Genomic DNA, 15,644 nt, shown 5'->3' with positions numbered 1-15,644 from the left:
CTTGACTCCTAGACTTGTACGTTAACCACAGACTCATTTTGCTTCCCTTAAATATTCAAGTAGTTGAAAGCCACACAGCATCAAGTCAAAGATCTGAGTGATGCTTGCCTTAGATTTTGTAAGTATACACCTAAAACAGTATATGCATAGATAGGAAAAGTTAATTACATGGGGCATTACATAGTAAGTGTAGTATAAATGGCAAATTTGTTTTCTTCCTTGGTGTGCTGCTGGAGTAGGGCTCCCTGAGTTCATTCTTGTTCCCAGCTGGGAAAGATTTTCAGGAAATGGAGTCGGGAAAGTGTTTGTTGACCTGGACCTTTCTTACTTCAATCAATGAGATAGTTGCAAGAAAAATAAATATGCATATGTGTTTTGTGCTCTGATAAAGGTGACACTACAAGGAGAATGCAGAAGCAAACAATGAGCTTTTTTATCTGTAGTAAAAGCTTCTACAGGGCTTAAAAAAAGATGTTAAATTATAACTGAAAGAAAAAACAAATAAGCCTGGAAAGATGGTTCCTTATTATCGTGTTTGAATGGAGGCACGGCAGAAAAGACCACCTATTTCTGAACTGTAATTCTCCAGTATTAAACAGGAAAGGCTACTCTCAAGAGAGACTTCTAAAATGAAAAGTTGCTTGTGTTTTCATTGGTTAATGCTTAAAATCTGTCTTCTGGGCTCAGTTCACCAACTTAAAGCGCCATACAAAGAAGGCAGTTTTATACAAGTCTAACCTTCTTTCATGACTAAGGAAAAAAATTCCAGTCATGTTTTCCAGTGTTCGATCACTGCAGGTTTGTGTGACACTGGCTATTTACTTCTGGTCTGAAACAAGGCCCTTCACAGAGACTGGTATGTGCTTTTTACTGAGATATCTTTGAATTCCATGACACAGCTACATCTCCAGTGCTGTTAGTTTGGTAAGAAAGCATTAGTCTCAAAACCAGGGAGAGACAGAAAACATTTTTCTTCCCTAAGTGGTTGATCTTGGGTAAGGACTAGTAACAGTAAATTAAAAGGAAGAGAAAAAGAAGAGACCTCTTGCTTTTCTTTTCGGTTTTGTTTTGCTTTCTAGCTCTGGTATTTAAGGCCTATTTGTCTCAGTGCATGTGTGTTCTGGGTCCTGATTCCTAGCTTCACAGGTTTCCAGTGGAAGTTAAACCAACACATAATAGATTCCTTTTAATGGCCCAGCTCCCTAAGTGAGCAGCCTACTGCACTCAGCAATTGAAACATCAAATTAAACAAGACACTAATACTTCAAAAGCAGTCCTCCAGCTCAGAGATATGCAGTAAAAAGCTAATTTCTGGGCAGCTCTCGGACCTGGAAGAACTGCTCTTCATACTGAAGTAAAGACAGACCTGCTTTTTGCCTCATTTCAAAGGAAAAAAAAAAGAAAGACTTGATGATCTTAAAGGTCTTTTCCAACCAAATGATTCTATGATTCTGTGAAAGGAAAGCTGTGGCCAGGCTGGTGTGGGAGTTCAGTCCAAGCATGTCATCTGAATGCCAGCCTTTCCACCCTGAAGCAGTTCCTGGTTTTGTCTATACATATACGCAACAAGATATGGGTCAATAAATGTGAAGGGAAGAGAATCAACATAAGACCAAACTACCAGAACAGCCACATCCATTAGACATCTCCTCAGAGCAGAATTGTCACCCTTCATTAAGCTGTGGCCATTACTTGCTATTATTACTGAGTTTATATTGCTTCACTGGGGTTTTCCAGTTGTACATGAACACAACATCTAAGGATTTGCTAGGGGATGAGCTAGATTAATTTTCAAATCAGAACTGATCTATGCTAGGCAGACAAGCAGTTGAGGATAATTTATATTAAAGAGAAAATGCACAGTCAGATACATTCGGGTAGCAGCCAACAAAAGGAAGACTCATGCATCATCAACTTCTGAAATTTTGTCCTTTTCCAAAGCCCCATCCTGACACTACACTGTGTGATCTGAGGGCTGTACCCTAGTTGTGCTTATTCTGTGGGCTGCAATTTAGAAAATAGTGCCTTTTTTGCTGCTTAGTCATTCATACCTTCAAGCTTGATGCTCACTATAGTCCTGCAAGCAGAACCTCTAAGCTAGGATCCTTTGTAGTCTAATGGCAACATGAATTACTGGATATACTAATGAGATTTTACAGGAAACTGATGGAGGTAACTTGTACAGAGAAGTATTCTGCCCAGCTAAAATAAACATGGAGTTGAATCTTTGTACAAAACTAATTGCAAACCTGAAACAAGCCTTTTGTCGTATGTTATCTGTTTTGAATGAGGGAAAATACAGTACACTGCAGGTTTTCTAAACAGTGTGTATTTTCCTTTGTCTTATAGATAAAATGATGTGGCTCCAAAATGGACTAGAATTTCACAACCCTGAACTGACACTAAGTAAGGGACCAAAGACATACAAAGAACAGTCTACTTTCACAGCATTAGAGGATATGTTCTTTGCTGTTGTGGTGCTATGACTCAAATCACAAAGGTGCTGAAAAATCAAAAGGACTCTTGCTGCACGGGTCTGCACTTGCACCAACAGAGTGATGATATTGTAGTGTGATACATCAGTACACTCAGAGGTAGCATTGAATAGTGAGAAAAGGTCACACTGTATCTGATTCAAAACTGGTAGAAAATAGTACCTTGAAGATCCCTGCTGCACTCAGCAGAGGAAGGCCGAGTCAGTACAACAGTCAGCACAACAGCACTCTGTCAAGCATTCATTCCTCTGTTCAAGTTATTGCTGTTGTTTCATGACAAAAAGAAAAGAACAGGGATCATTTCCTGTGGGATTTATTTTTTTTACCTTAGTAGCACAATCTCATTCTTTTTGAAGACATATGATTAGTTAACTTTGTAGGTAAAAGCCAGTGAATGATATTTCATGCCTTGATATTTTATATAATGATATTTTATGCCTTGCAGATTTAATGGCCATTTTCATCACATTAGTCACCCAGGAAAATCTTCTCTGATATTGCCATTGGGCAATATTTTTTCCATATAATGTCCAGAAGTTGCAAAATAGTTAAAATATGTCTGCTACCTACGATTATCTTTATGTGTCCTATTACTTGTATTGCAATCATGTCTAGGTGACCTGGCACAGATTGTGCTGCTCTGGGTTGGCCAGTTCTTGACACAGAAACATCATTGCCTGAAGGGTTGTGAGAAATGGAAGAAGAGAGAATGAAGAAGACCACTTTCAAGCCTAGCTCCTAAGACTTTTCCTTACCATGAAATGACACAGCAGTGTTTTCCTCTGTTGCCATGGCATTCTGCAAACAACTCCAACACACTAGCTAGAAATTAAGTGGGCAAAACTCTACAAGTTTGGCAGTTTCAATAAACATCTGCTAGAATCTGTCTGGACTTGGGGATAGGCTGTCTTTTGCAAAAGAAACCACAGAAATTGGTAGAGACACATCCCTTTTCTAAGGGCCTCTGCAGAGTCTAGAGGAAAGGGTATGAGGCAAACAAGATCTACATCCAGAAAAGGAGAGAGATGAGAGAGTGGCTGGAAAAAAGTTGTCCCATGTCAGGGAATCTTGTACTGTGCAGAAAGGTAGAAGGGAATAGAAAACAGAGATGAATGGAGAAGGCCAAAGAGAGAAGTGCTCTCTATTCCACAAAGAAGAGCAGGATGCACATTATATTGCAGATGACAACTGCAGTGCCTTATGTATCCCATGTGATCAGAAAAATCACAGGCATGTTCCCATGGAACCTCTTGGAAGGTTTCCAGGCCTGTGGTCTTGGAGAAGGGCAAGTTCTCCTGAAAGATATTACCAGCTGCAAGAGAAGCAGGGACCAGAGAGCTGTAAGCTGAAGATAGTAACGATTTGCAGTCTGGGCAAAATTTAGGAGTTCATTTAGGAAACCACTGGGGGCAGAAAGGATCAGAGTGAACCCTACCAGAACATTAAATCATAAATAGCTGGAGTTGTCTGACTTTCCCAAGGCTATTCTTATTTCTCTTCCTAAAGAGTCCTGTCACAGGTGCTGTGACAGTTTAAGTCAGCCTCTTGGTTTGGGATGGGCCTTTTATTTCTGAACAAGCACTACCTATAATAAGACATATATTGCTTCAGGTAGTGCCTCCCTTTCCAGGAAGAAGTGCTGTTCAGAAGGGACAGCCAGTGATCTCAGTGACGGCTGGGACATGGGCCAACCCCCTCTCCTGGGTGACTTGGCTGAATGCAGCAGTGTCAGATGCCTTGCATCTGTGGGTTCCCATTCTTGCACTGTTATGTACACATCCCAGTCTCAGCTGAGGCTGCAAGCAGGAATAAGTGAAAATACCACAACAGCTGTTTTGTTGGGTTTTACAGAACTGAAACCCAGGAGTACTGGAAATCTTTAAATAAACCTTTTTCCCCATAAAAGAAATTTCCAGATGCATGAGCCCTGAGTGTTTGTGAACAAGCAATGTTTGGCTAGTGAACTTGCCCTTTTGATGTCTGCCACTTGCCACTTGATTTATAATAAATATGTAATAACTTGCTGAATATCACAGTAACTCATGAGAACATTAATACATTACTTAGTTAACCTGACTGCATATCTTAGCGGGGTTTCCTTCCCTGGATAGATTATTCTTGGAAAAAAAGAATCCAAACCTGAGAGCAGTCCTTACTAAAAACTTTCATGGCTTTGACAAGCCAGTGAGCAAGTGCTATGATGCTCAAAACTATGTGTGATGTGTAGTATGTTAATTTTACCAGATAGTCAAGAAACCTCCTTTTATATGAAGTATTTCAAGGAAAACCAGGTCATTTGTTCCACAAGTGGAAGGCTATTATGTGCAAAAGTTCTCCCTACATTTGTGATCTTACAGTAAGGCGAAGAGATTTCACCTACAAAAGATTCACAAAGCTTTGCAAGTGCCATATCTGTTATACACTTTGCAATGGCTATAGAAAAAAAAAAGTGTGAGGGGACTTTCTGTTCAGTAATTGGCCATTGCCCTGGGACTTGTTTTAATCAGTGTGTACCTGCAGAAGTGTTTCTTGTTACCCTTTAGGGAATTTGCTCACGTTATCACATTTTGTGCTCATGCTTTTGTGTTTCAATCCTATATGCTAGCGTCATGCTTGTATACTTATCTTCAGTATTTCTCTAGTTTCTTAATACTTATCTTCTCTTTCTTAGCAGCCTTTCCCTTACATCCCTGTCCAGAGCAGGGTCTTCCCAACCAAATCTATGAACATTTTAAAATTTGCCTTCTTGAGGTCTATACTCTTTATTTTGCTGTCTGCCTTCTCTTTCAGTTTCCAAAGGAAGGCCATGGAAGCTGGAAGCAGTTCGCTCCTCTGAAAATATGACTTTAACTGTGTTTTTATTATTTTGATCTCAAGGTCAGCATTTTAACAGTACAGCAAGAAGAGCTCTAAGCCTCCTGTTTCTTCAGAACTATTGTAAAGACATTTTCTGCCAGACTGCATTATAATGCGTACACCTCTCAAGCTTTCTTATCTGTGCGTGGTATCTGATGCAAGGTGTACAAAGTGCTTTGTGAAAGTTTTCAAAAATTGGCAGCATCTCCAGCTACTGAAGTCTCTTGTGCTTCTAGTCTCCATCAGAAGCAAACAGTCTCTTATCATCAGAGTTTTCACAAATGCTACAAGAGACAGCTGATTATGTGACCCCCAGACACATTTGGTCTTGCTGGGAAACATACAACTGTCCCCATAGGTTTTTAGCTAAACCTGTTAAAGGTATAAATCACCATTGTCAACTGCTCACAGTGTAGCACAACTGTATCTTTCTGAAATTGTATTCCATTTGAACACATCTACTACCTAACAGCAAAGATGGTTTTGAAAATTTAGATGACAAACTGGAGAAGACTTGTGCGTGTGCTCTGTGGTGAGAGGGTGCACTTAAAAGGCTTTAGGCCTTACGGTTTCAAGAGCCAAACTTAGCATATTTTTCAAGTTCTGAATCGTTTGGATAAGAAACTGATCTCAAGCCTTTTAGCTGGTTCCTACACCTACGACATGTGAGCTGATATGCCTGGAAGTCATCAAAATTCAGTCCGTGTCTGTCTTACTTTAACAATAGTTATGCTGACGGAACAACCACAAGCGAAATAACAAATCAACAAGTTAATCTACATCCTTCCAGCATCACTTCCTAAAATGTGATGTAACCACATAGCATACCACAGCCTATAGATTACACATCTCACACAGAACCTGAGCACCTGCAAACATCAGGGAGTGTAGACCTAAAGTTAAAATTTGCAGCTTTACATTAACTGAAGAACATACACCTCTTGCCTTGCTTTCATCATCTGTACAGAACTAGAAGTGGGATTAGCTAGGTATTCCAAGGGGGAAAAAAAAAGGCAAAAAAAACTTCATAACATTTCTGACCAGGATGGAATATAGCAGAAATCAAAATGTGGGGACACAGTCTTCTCACACGGTCTGCAGTCCAGGCTCACCAGCTTCACAGAATTCAATAGGTCAAATAATGAGCTGCTGTGAAATCCTAGACCAATGAAATCCATGGCAAAACTCCCGTTAATTATTCTGGGGCCGGGATTTCAGTCTGTTCAAATGCTGATGTTTTTTAGAAAGCGGCAAATGTCACACAGTGTCTTGTACATGAATATATTCATATTCAGACAAACTGGAATGGTTTTGGGCAAAGAAATACACACAGAGTGACTTTACTGTCAGGTCAAAACAGGCTCTTTCACTGTAGGTGAAAGGATGGACAAAGGAATACTCTGCAGTGCAGGCAGATAGTAGCCATGTAGGGTACTCTGTGGAGCTACGGATTTTGATATGATAGCCCATGACTTCCTAGATCCATGAGAGTTATGTTATTCTCAGCAAGATGCAGTGAGCTCAAATGCTACTCAGCAACAGAAGAGGTTTCCCTGTTGTGCAGGTTAACCAAACCTGGTGCTGTTTGGAAGAGATGAGTAAGAGTTGGGTTGTCTGGAACTCACACAAACCCAACTGCAGTACCTGGGCCCCACACCATTTGCTTTCTCCCAGCTGCTTAGCCCATGATCACTGCTCTCCTTCAGTGGATGGGACTATAACAAAACAGCCATTCCTAGCACGAGTGCAACCTGACTCTTGTGGAGTGTTTCCTTCTGCTTTGAAATCTATGCTGTCTTAAACTAATACTTTGCCACTTCAGCTGATGACAGCTGAACAATACACTCCACCTTTGACTGCCTGTTCATGCCTGGCTTGTGTACGGTCTGTGCTCTTCTCACTTCCTGCCAGTGTTTACAGCCAGGCTGCAGCAATAACCCAAGTGCTCCTGTGCTGTCTCTTGCTCTCCACACCTTTGCAAGCTTCTAGATATTAGCTTAGGTTCAACACACTATTTTAAGCTAATGAACTAATGAAAACCAGTATAACCTGTCCCCAGGGATGAAAGGAAGAACCAAGACCAGATGTTGAAATATCAAAGTGATGATGTCAGTTAAACCTCTTTACAAAACAGTCAAGTGGAAAGACTGAAAAGGAAGGTTGCACTTTTCCTCCAATACAGGTCAAATAAAGAGCTAAAGACTCCTTCTCCTTCCCATCCTGCTAATACTACTAGAGACTGTGCTATTTCAAATAGTTTCCCTGATATAATCAAAGACATTTACCTTCTTTATACAGGCTTACTGCCCTCACACTGTTAATTCCCTCTAGACATTCAGAAAAAGAGGAATCTATTTCTACTAGCTTTATTAGTGCAGTGCAATTTTCCCAGACCCAGAGCTCAATGAATTGTTTATGGTAATAAGAGATTCGTTTAATTTAGTCCATTTTATCCTACTTGTGACTTAACCATCACATCATGCTGACTTCTATGTTTGTAGGATTAATTGTAAATATTCACCAAGCAGATTATACAAATACCTTTCAATTGATGAGCTGTTTGCAAACGAGTGTCTTTGAAAATACCCAATGTATGTCTTACCCCCAAGGGTATATGGCTGGTTGCCTAATTCACATACCATTACTTCTGACAGAGAAACTAAAACTTTTAAAATAGGGGAATAATGATGGAAGCATGTAAGTTACTGAACAGATAATAATGTCTCTGGATGATGATATCCCAGGTTAAAATCAATCTGTGTTTAAAATTGTTTAGGACTCACAGATAAATTATTAAACTAACAGCTTAAATAAACATGACCCCTGGAAACCAGGAGTGAGATCTAATAATGAGAATAGTCATGAATCACTTCCTTCTAGTTCCAAAAGCTCTGCTACTTACTAATTTTTTTCTGTCCTGCAGGGCTGCTCTGTGAAAATCTCCAAGAATACTACATATAATATAAAACCCACATGCAACTAATTGTGGAAATTTGACTAATACTAAGGGAAATTTGACTGAACAGGCAAAATGTTACATAGAATAACTAGTTTTGCAAAAACATTTGAAAATTACTTCCAATTATGAAAGGAACATTGAATTAATGATTCTCTTTTTGATATGCCACATGGACAGTTGGGAGTCTTGTGGAAATATTTCTTAATGAAAAGTGTGTGCAGGTACCTTAAGAGGGAGAATAGGGCTAATAGAGTCATCAAAAATGCTCTGCTGAAGCCAAGGAAAAATGACTTCAGAAAACTACATGGTTTTGAAGCATAGAAGTAAAAGCTCAGAAATTTAATCATGCAGTCCGATTTTATCATAAAACCTTAGTAGACTTGGCTGCAAAAATGTACTTAAATTTTATAAACTCTCAGACTGTACTGAAATCAGCAAAACCAGGGCTTTTACATTGCTTTTAATAACTTCCAAAGCTTAGGGAGATATTAAAATTTGATTGTATTTTAATATCATCTGAAAGATTATCCAGACAGCTGCAATAAGCAAGATGTAGCAGAACTTCTTCAGGGTCAAACTTTGTGTACAGGAAAAGATGAGGTTATTCTGGTTTTATTATAAAGTAATCCATATATACATATGAGACAGCAGCATTGTGAAGTGGAAGCCCCTATATCTAGCTTTCTAATCCTAGCAGTTACCTACTGGCTCAGATACAAGTTTCCTAGGTAGTTCTAGCACATAGTGTTTGGTTATCAGTCAGTTGTTGGCAGGTCAGCCATGCAATATGCCAGCCAAAGGACAGCAAAATGCCTGTTCACATTAACAGGCTGTGGATGCTCCTGTTGGTTCATGTGACAAGGGAGAAGCCCATGCAATGTCATGTCTAGAGTACCAATACTTGTGGGCTCCAAGCTCTAAGATATGTTAGGGTAGACACCTAAACATTCAGCACCCAGGTGGCTCCCTAATGGTTGTTATGGCTTGCACCAGTAGACAGAGTGGACATCTCTGAAATAAAGTATGGACACTTCTGCTTCTTGTGTGGATGTGACTCCTAATAAACTATTATATTATTTTTTTCTCCTTCTCTTTAAACTAGCAAGGATTCCTATCCTCTGAGCCCACCAAGGTCTTTGTAAACAGCAAAATCGTTATTTTCAACTTCTTGTTTAAAGGAATAGTTTAAAGGAATGCTGACATGTTGAATAAAAGCAGGATTTATTTTCTAAGAAAAAATCCATTATAAAATTAATAAGTACTTGAAACAATTCACATGCATATCCAAATGAGTAAGCAGATGCCTCCTACTGTGATTTGAAAAGGGCTTCCTCCTGCTTTAGGCACTTTTCACTGTTAAGAACCAGGAATTTTGGTCCCTAGTTCCCGCGTAGAAATATTTAAAACTCTTTCTCATATATTTATGATGTTATCCTATGCAGTCCAGCACAAACATTTCCAGTGTGCTATGACTCAGTACTTTTTTTGAAGTTACAGAAATACAATGAAAAGCCTGTTTCTCATAGTATTTTGGCAGAAAACAACTCTGTGGGCTGGTGTTGGCAACACCACAGGCTAAGAATAGGTCACTTCTCAGGCAAAAAGCTGTTGAATTTGGACATAAGCTACATTTGCCTAGGCGTAAAGAGGCCACTGTCTTCAGGGAAAGGAGTAATTTGGAAATGCTTATCCTACAAGTTAGAGTGTGTTCCTGTCTACCAAAATAATTATTTCCTATGAAGGCTACTCAGAATGAAGTCATCTCAAAGAATATATTCCATTGTATGAGCAAGGTCGCTGGGCAGCCCCTCCGACACTTCCTCAAAGGGGCTCTCATTGTATGGAGTGCTCCATTCTAGTTTCAATTGTTCATAAACATGAGTAATGCTTCCTTCCAACTTTGTGTAAATGGGAAGAACTGTAAATGGATGGTGCTTCACTGTACATGTACCATGCTGATAGCACTACTACCATCTTTACAAAATGTAGCGTTTGGATGAGACAAAAAGTAACACAATGCTCTGGTTTCCTTGGGATAGAATCATAGAATCAGTTTTCTATTCAGGAAAGCTGCATTTCTGTAAGGACTACGATACTTGTTTTCATGGGACCAAAGTCATAAGACATTTTGTTTTACTTTTCAGCCAGCACTGATATGTGGTTGTCAAAGTCTTGACTTAAATAGGTCCAGAAGGGGGGGGGAGCAGAAACTCAGGGCAGTTGACCCCAAGCTGGCCAATGAAAATTATTCCACATCATAAACATCATGCTCACTATAAATTGAGGAGTTTGCTGGGGATAGTCCTCCATCTTCGATGGCTGACATCCCAAGACGGTCTTGTCTGACATCCTACCCCTAAGGCCTACTCCCCCACTATATCAGCTGTGTATAAATCTGTGTACTTTATATTAATTCTGTTATGAATAATGCTTTTTCTTATTATTAGTTTATTAAATCTGTTTTTATTTTAACCCATAGGTCTTCTTTCCTTTTCCCCATTTCCTTCCCTGTGTGGGGAGCAGTCATTGGGTGACAGAACAACTGTCTAAACCACAACACATAACAACGAGGAAGTGAAAGAGTTAAAGCTTTTAAAAATGGGCCTGATCACGGCAGCCTTAAAACCTGAGCTGAGCCTGGGCTGTCCTGGTTTTTTGAACCCAGTGGAGGTGGAAGTGTTTTCCCAGCTAAGGCCTTACCCAAAAATACAGGCTATGTAGATTGCTCTTTACAAATGAAGGCAGTTCAGACAATTCCCTGGAAGCCCCAGCTACAGCATCCCCTTACTATAGGTAACATTTGCCAAGTGACTCAAGTGTCTACACTGTCAGTTTTATGTCATTTTTATTTCACCCTAAGGCTTTGGTTTCCTGATTATCTATACTGTTCACGTGCTGCTTTTGGCAGCAGCAATTTTGGCCAATTATTTCTCTCCAAAAGGAAGTGCTGGCACAGTTGGCAGACCAGCCAACTCCAAGCAGACCGCATTGGATGTGTAGCTCCCAGGCCTGGACTCCTGCTCTATGCAACTGCCATTCAGCACAGCCCCAGGGAGGTTTCCTTCCTCAGTAGTCTTCTACAGACCCTCAGACTCTGCAGGACCTATGATGTTCCACCATGCCCTCAGGTAAGAAAACACAGCCCTAACAAACAGAAATCTTGTTATTGATATTTAGGGATCTATGTAACTTCTCTATACAAGCTGTAGACAGCTAGGTCTGGAAGCTGTCTTTTCACACAAAGCTGAATTCTTAATTTGTCTGCTCAAGATTTCTAGACCTTAAGTTCTTTGAAAGATGCTTCCTCTTATTTAAAATTCATTGTAGTATTCCTGCAGTGCCCTTTCATATCTTTTGTTTTCAACAGGATGAAGAAGAGGAAAAGAAATCATCTCCCTCTTAAATAATGAGGCATTCTGAACTCCCTCATATACAGGACACTATATCCTTCATGGCTTTAGTGGTGTTTTCCAACCTTTGCCATACCCCTCTCCTTAGGAAGAACAGAAGATTACTGGCCTGCCATTCACTGCAGAAATGGAAGAATGAGCCCAGCTCCTTCCAGCTGCCTGGCAGCAGCTCTAAAACAGGCGCCGAGAAGAACTAAGGATTATTTTTCCAGGCTTTCTTTGCTCTAGCAGTCCCAAGCATTAGGTCCTCAGCTGGAGTAAACTGGAACAATTTTGTAACTTCAGTGGTAACATGTAGGGGTCTCACCTTTTCTACCTGAGACAAACAAGGAGCAGGCAGTGTAGTTAACAGAATTTTTTCTCCCTCTAACCTTAATCTGAAAATTCCTTTATCACAGAACATTTAGCATACATGTATTCACCTGTGGGCTTTATTTCAGGTGTTCCTACCTAAACATGTGACTTCTAATGAAGCAGCAGCCATATGTCATATTACAGGCAGGTGGTAGGTAGAGTTAATCATGCAGCTTTGAGCCATTCTCTCTCTACCCATTAATCCACCTCCTTTGAGACTTGTTCTAACAGTCCAAACCAGGAATAGGTACTGCGAGAAGAAACGGTTACAACTTTGAAACTTGGACAGGATTTTTAACTTGAAAAGAGCCAGGAATGCACGTGTGTGAACTCCTGCCCTTTCCCAACAAACACTAATGAACAGCTTCCAGTTATTGGCATTAAAAATAATCAGCCTGTCAGGGAAATGTTTCTTTCCCCAAATAGGGAAGGCTTCCCTCAAGCTCTCTATCAAATTTATATGTGTTTGATGGTAGCACTGAGTCCTATATTGGTGAGACATTTATGGGCGGCTATCTTGAGGGCTGGAAACAAAAACTTCTCATCTTTCAGAAAAGGAAAGCTCTCTTTCCTGTGACATGTCATATTAAACTCTAGCCCTGGAAGGTTCCTATGTGCGAGACATTAGTTGTTACACTTCAAGGTACAGAAAACCAACTTAAAATTCCCTCTGAAGGAGCATATTGATTTTCCCTTCTAAGTGTCATGGTTGTACTTGAGGTATGAAGGCATTTGAATTCACAGAATGAAGCATGTGAAAAGCCTCACAACACAGTGAAAATTCATGAGTGTGCAAGGGAAATGACAACATAGTACGGAGACCATCAGAAAGCCAATCAGACCATGGAAGCTGGAAAGCACAGGGCTACTTGTAGAGGTTTCTAGCTCTGCCACTAACATGAGGTACGCGCTCAGGTACGCCTATTCACCTTCCTGTGATTCCATTCTCTATCTGTAAAGTGAAGATAACAACATGTAACTTTATGAAGTGCTTCAGATGAAAAATGCAACATAACTCCTTAGGGTTAGCTTGTTGGACACAGTAGGGAGTGAATAACAGATCATTCATTGTGTCCCTAGTTAGAAAAAACATGACTATTTGTTAAACTCTTTCTGTTGCCCCACTTCTGCATCTCTGCAGAAGCTAGATAAAGCACATTCTCCTTGTAATAAGGGTGTGAAATAATCAATCTTCCGTCTGTATCAGGTATGCACAGCACTATTCATAACAAATCATTACTTGCAGCCGCAATGGAAGAATAAAGATATTTTCAGATTTGCAGTTGTATTAAAGAAAGCATTTACTCTAGCAGTTTACAACATAGATGCTTGCAGAACAAGCGGAATAAAGCCTACCTGGACAATCTGCTTAAGGTCTGTGTTAAGGTCCTTCATGGTGGGCAAGAGAAAGGAAAATTCTCTGAGACAACTGCTGAATTTAATCTTTGTATTGAGTTGCAGGATAGTCCAGGGACTTGAAAGTTAGTAGTCTATAGAGTTAAATGGGAATTCTAGTCACCTACTGTTCTCCCATTAGGCTGAAGTCCTCAGTAATAAGTGAATGAGAATATATTGTTGCAATTACTCTTCTAGTATGCATGTACATTTTTATTTGCCTGAGAACAGGAGTATGTGCTGGGAACAATTATGAAACTATACAACTACTTCCAGTGACTGAAGAGAGACTTCATTTATTGTAAAATTAGCTTCTAAACTATCCACTTGCTTAACCATAAGAAATTTGGAATCCCTTTCTTGACTTTAACGGCTGAATGCTTGGCTCAGGTTATGTGGGTCATTACTTCCTCATTCTTTAACATAAAGGCAAACTGGCAGCCTGCTTAGGATTTCTTGGGACTCTTAAAGATATCCAGATAATCTGCTGAGAAACCACACCAGATCACATCAGCATTTCTCTAAAACTCAGGTCATAGCTCCTGTCAGTACTTGGTTTTGTAACAGTAGGTATGACATGCTACGATCAAATACCTGCACTGTTATTTTATTTACATGCTATGATAAGTAAAAATCCCAAGTCCATAGTCTAGATCCTTGTGTACCCTGAAAATCCATTTACAGATCTCTCATCTACTTCTCTTGGACTGCAATTTCAGCCATTTTGTGATGGGATGGAAACCTTCCTTTTCCCAAACATGCCCAAATTCCATTTTAGCTCTTTCAGTGCTCTCACAACTCTAGCTCCACTGAAATTATACTGTTAGTCTGGATTTCCACCACTGTGACAGCAAACAGAGCCTGTCTGCCAGTGTACAGACAGACTCAACAGACTGAAATCTGAAAGGAGAATGGGGTAAGAATAGTAGTGAATGATGTCAAAATTAATGCTACTGCAGAACACCCTTGGGTAATGGTCAGGGTAAAGAAGGTGAAACACATAGGTGGGAAAATAATGAAAAATTAAGAGTGAGGGCATATTGAGGGACATTTTCAGCATTTATTTTCCCTAGATTAACTGTTATGTGGTTTGTCCTAAGTGCAAGATGGCTTGCTGAAAGCTGTAATACCTTCTTCCCCTACCCTCATGATAACTTTGTCACAGAAAAAGATCATACATGTGAAGCGACAAAGTCAAGTATCTAAGTGATCGGAAATGAACTGTTTAAATTAGAGCAAGAGCTGCAATTTGGAGAAGGAAAGCAGCCATATCCTTGGGAACACAATGATGATTTGTGCCCTTTTAAAATCCTAGAAAACAAAGAAGTGAGATGAGCCAAGAGCTAATTTTCCTTACTCCAAGGATCAAAGAGGAAACCATTAGGCAAAACTAAAAACACAACTGAAGGACCAGAGGCTCTGGAAAGGGCAATACTGGTACCACTGTTCATCAGCACAGAGAGAAACGGTGCATCACAGCTTGGTCTCTAGGGCCACAATGGGTAATTTCTCAGTGGCCCCTCTTCCCTCTCCTCTAACCCGCCAGTCCGGTCCCTATTTGCAATCAATGCCTTGGCCTGTCCTCACCATGGGAGAGGCACATGAAGAGCAATAAGGGATGGAAAGGAATAAATGGGCCCATAGCCACGCTGAATAGAGTGCACACTGTTGCCTCTTGTTTTTTCTAGTGGTACTTCTAGAGCAGAGTCTCTTTCTATGAAACTGTTTCAACAATCAGGTTTCCATCTGAATGGTGCCCCTTTGCCAACATATGCCAGTGAAATGAATGGCAGTAGCTCTCTCCCTGCAATATACACTGTTAATTCTGCCATGAAGGGAGAATGTACTCTCTGTGCATTTCCAGTCAGTATCCCAAATACAGAAAGAAACTGACAGCCAGGATGCAGAAGAGCATAGCAGGCTCAATAATCATCATGCAGGTTCAGGTACCTGAGCCAGAAGGTGTGACAACAGTGGTTTTCATCTCTGAGACAGGGCAGTTCAGCAAAAAGACACTGAATTTTGTAACTCTGTTGGGGGATTCTCAATTCAAGTTAAGCTGAGACTATTTCATTGGTAACTGCAAGTACACTCATATGATTCAAGAAAGTTTTCAGGATATTTATCTAGAAACCACAAAAGTGGGATAAGAAAGAGAGAATCTGACTTTTTTCC

This window comes from Mesitornis unicolor, unplaced genomic scaffold (assembly GCF_000695765.1).
Source record: "Mesitornis unicolor isolate BGI_N332 unplaced genomic scaffold, ASM69576v1 scaffold21693, whole genome shotgun sequence".
Taxonomy (NCBI): Eukaryota; Metazoa; Chordata; class Aves; order Mesitornithiformes; family Mesitornithidae; genus Mesitornis; species Mesitornis unicolor.
Note: the sequence above shows the minus strand (reverse complement) of the source record.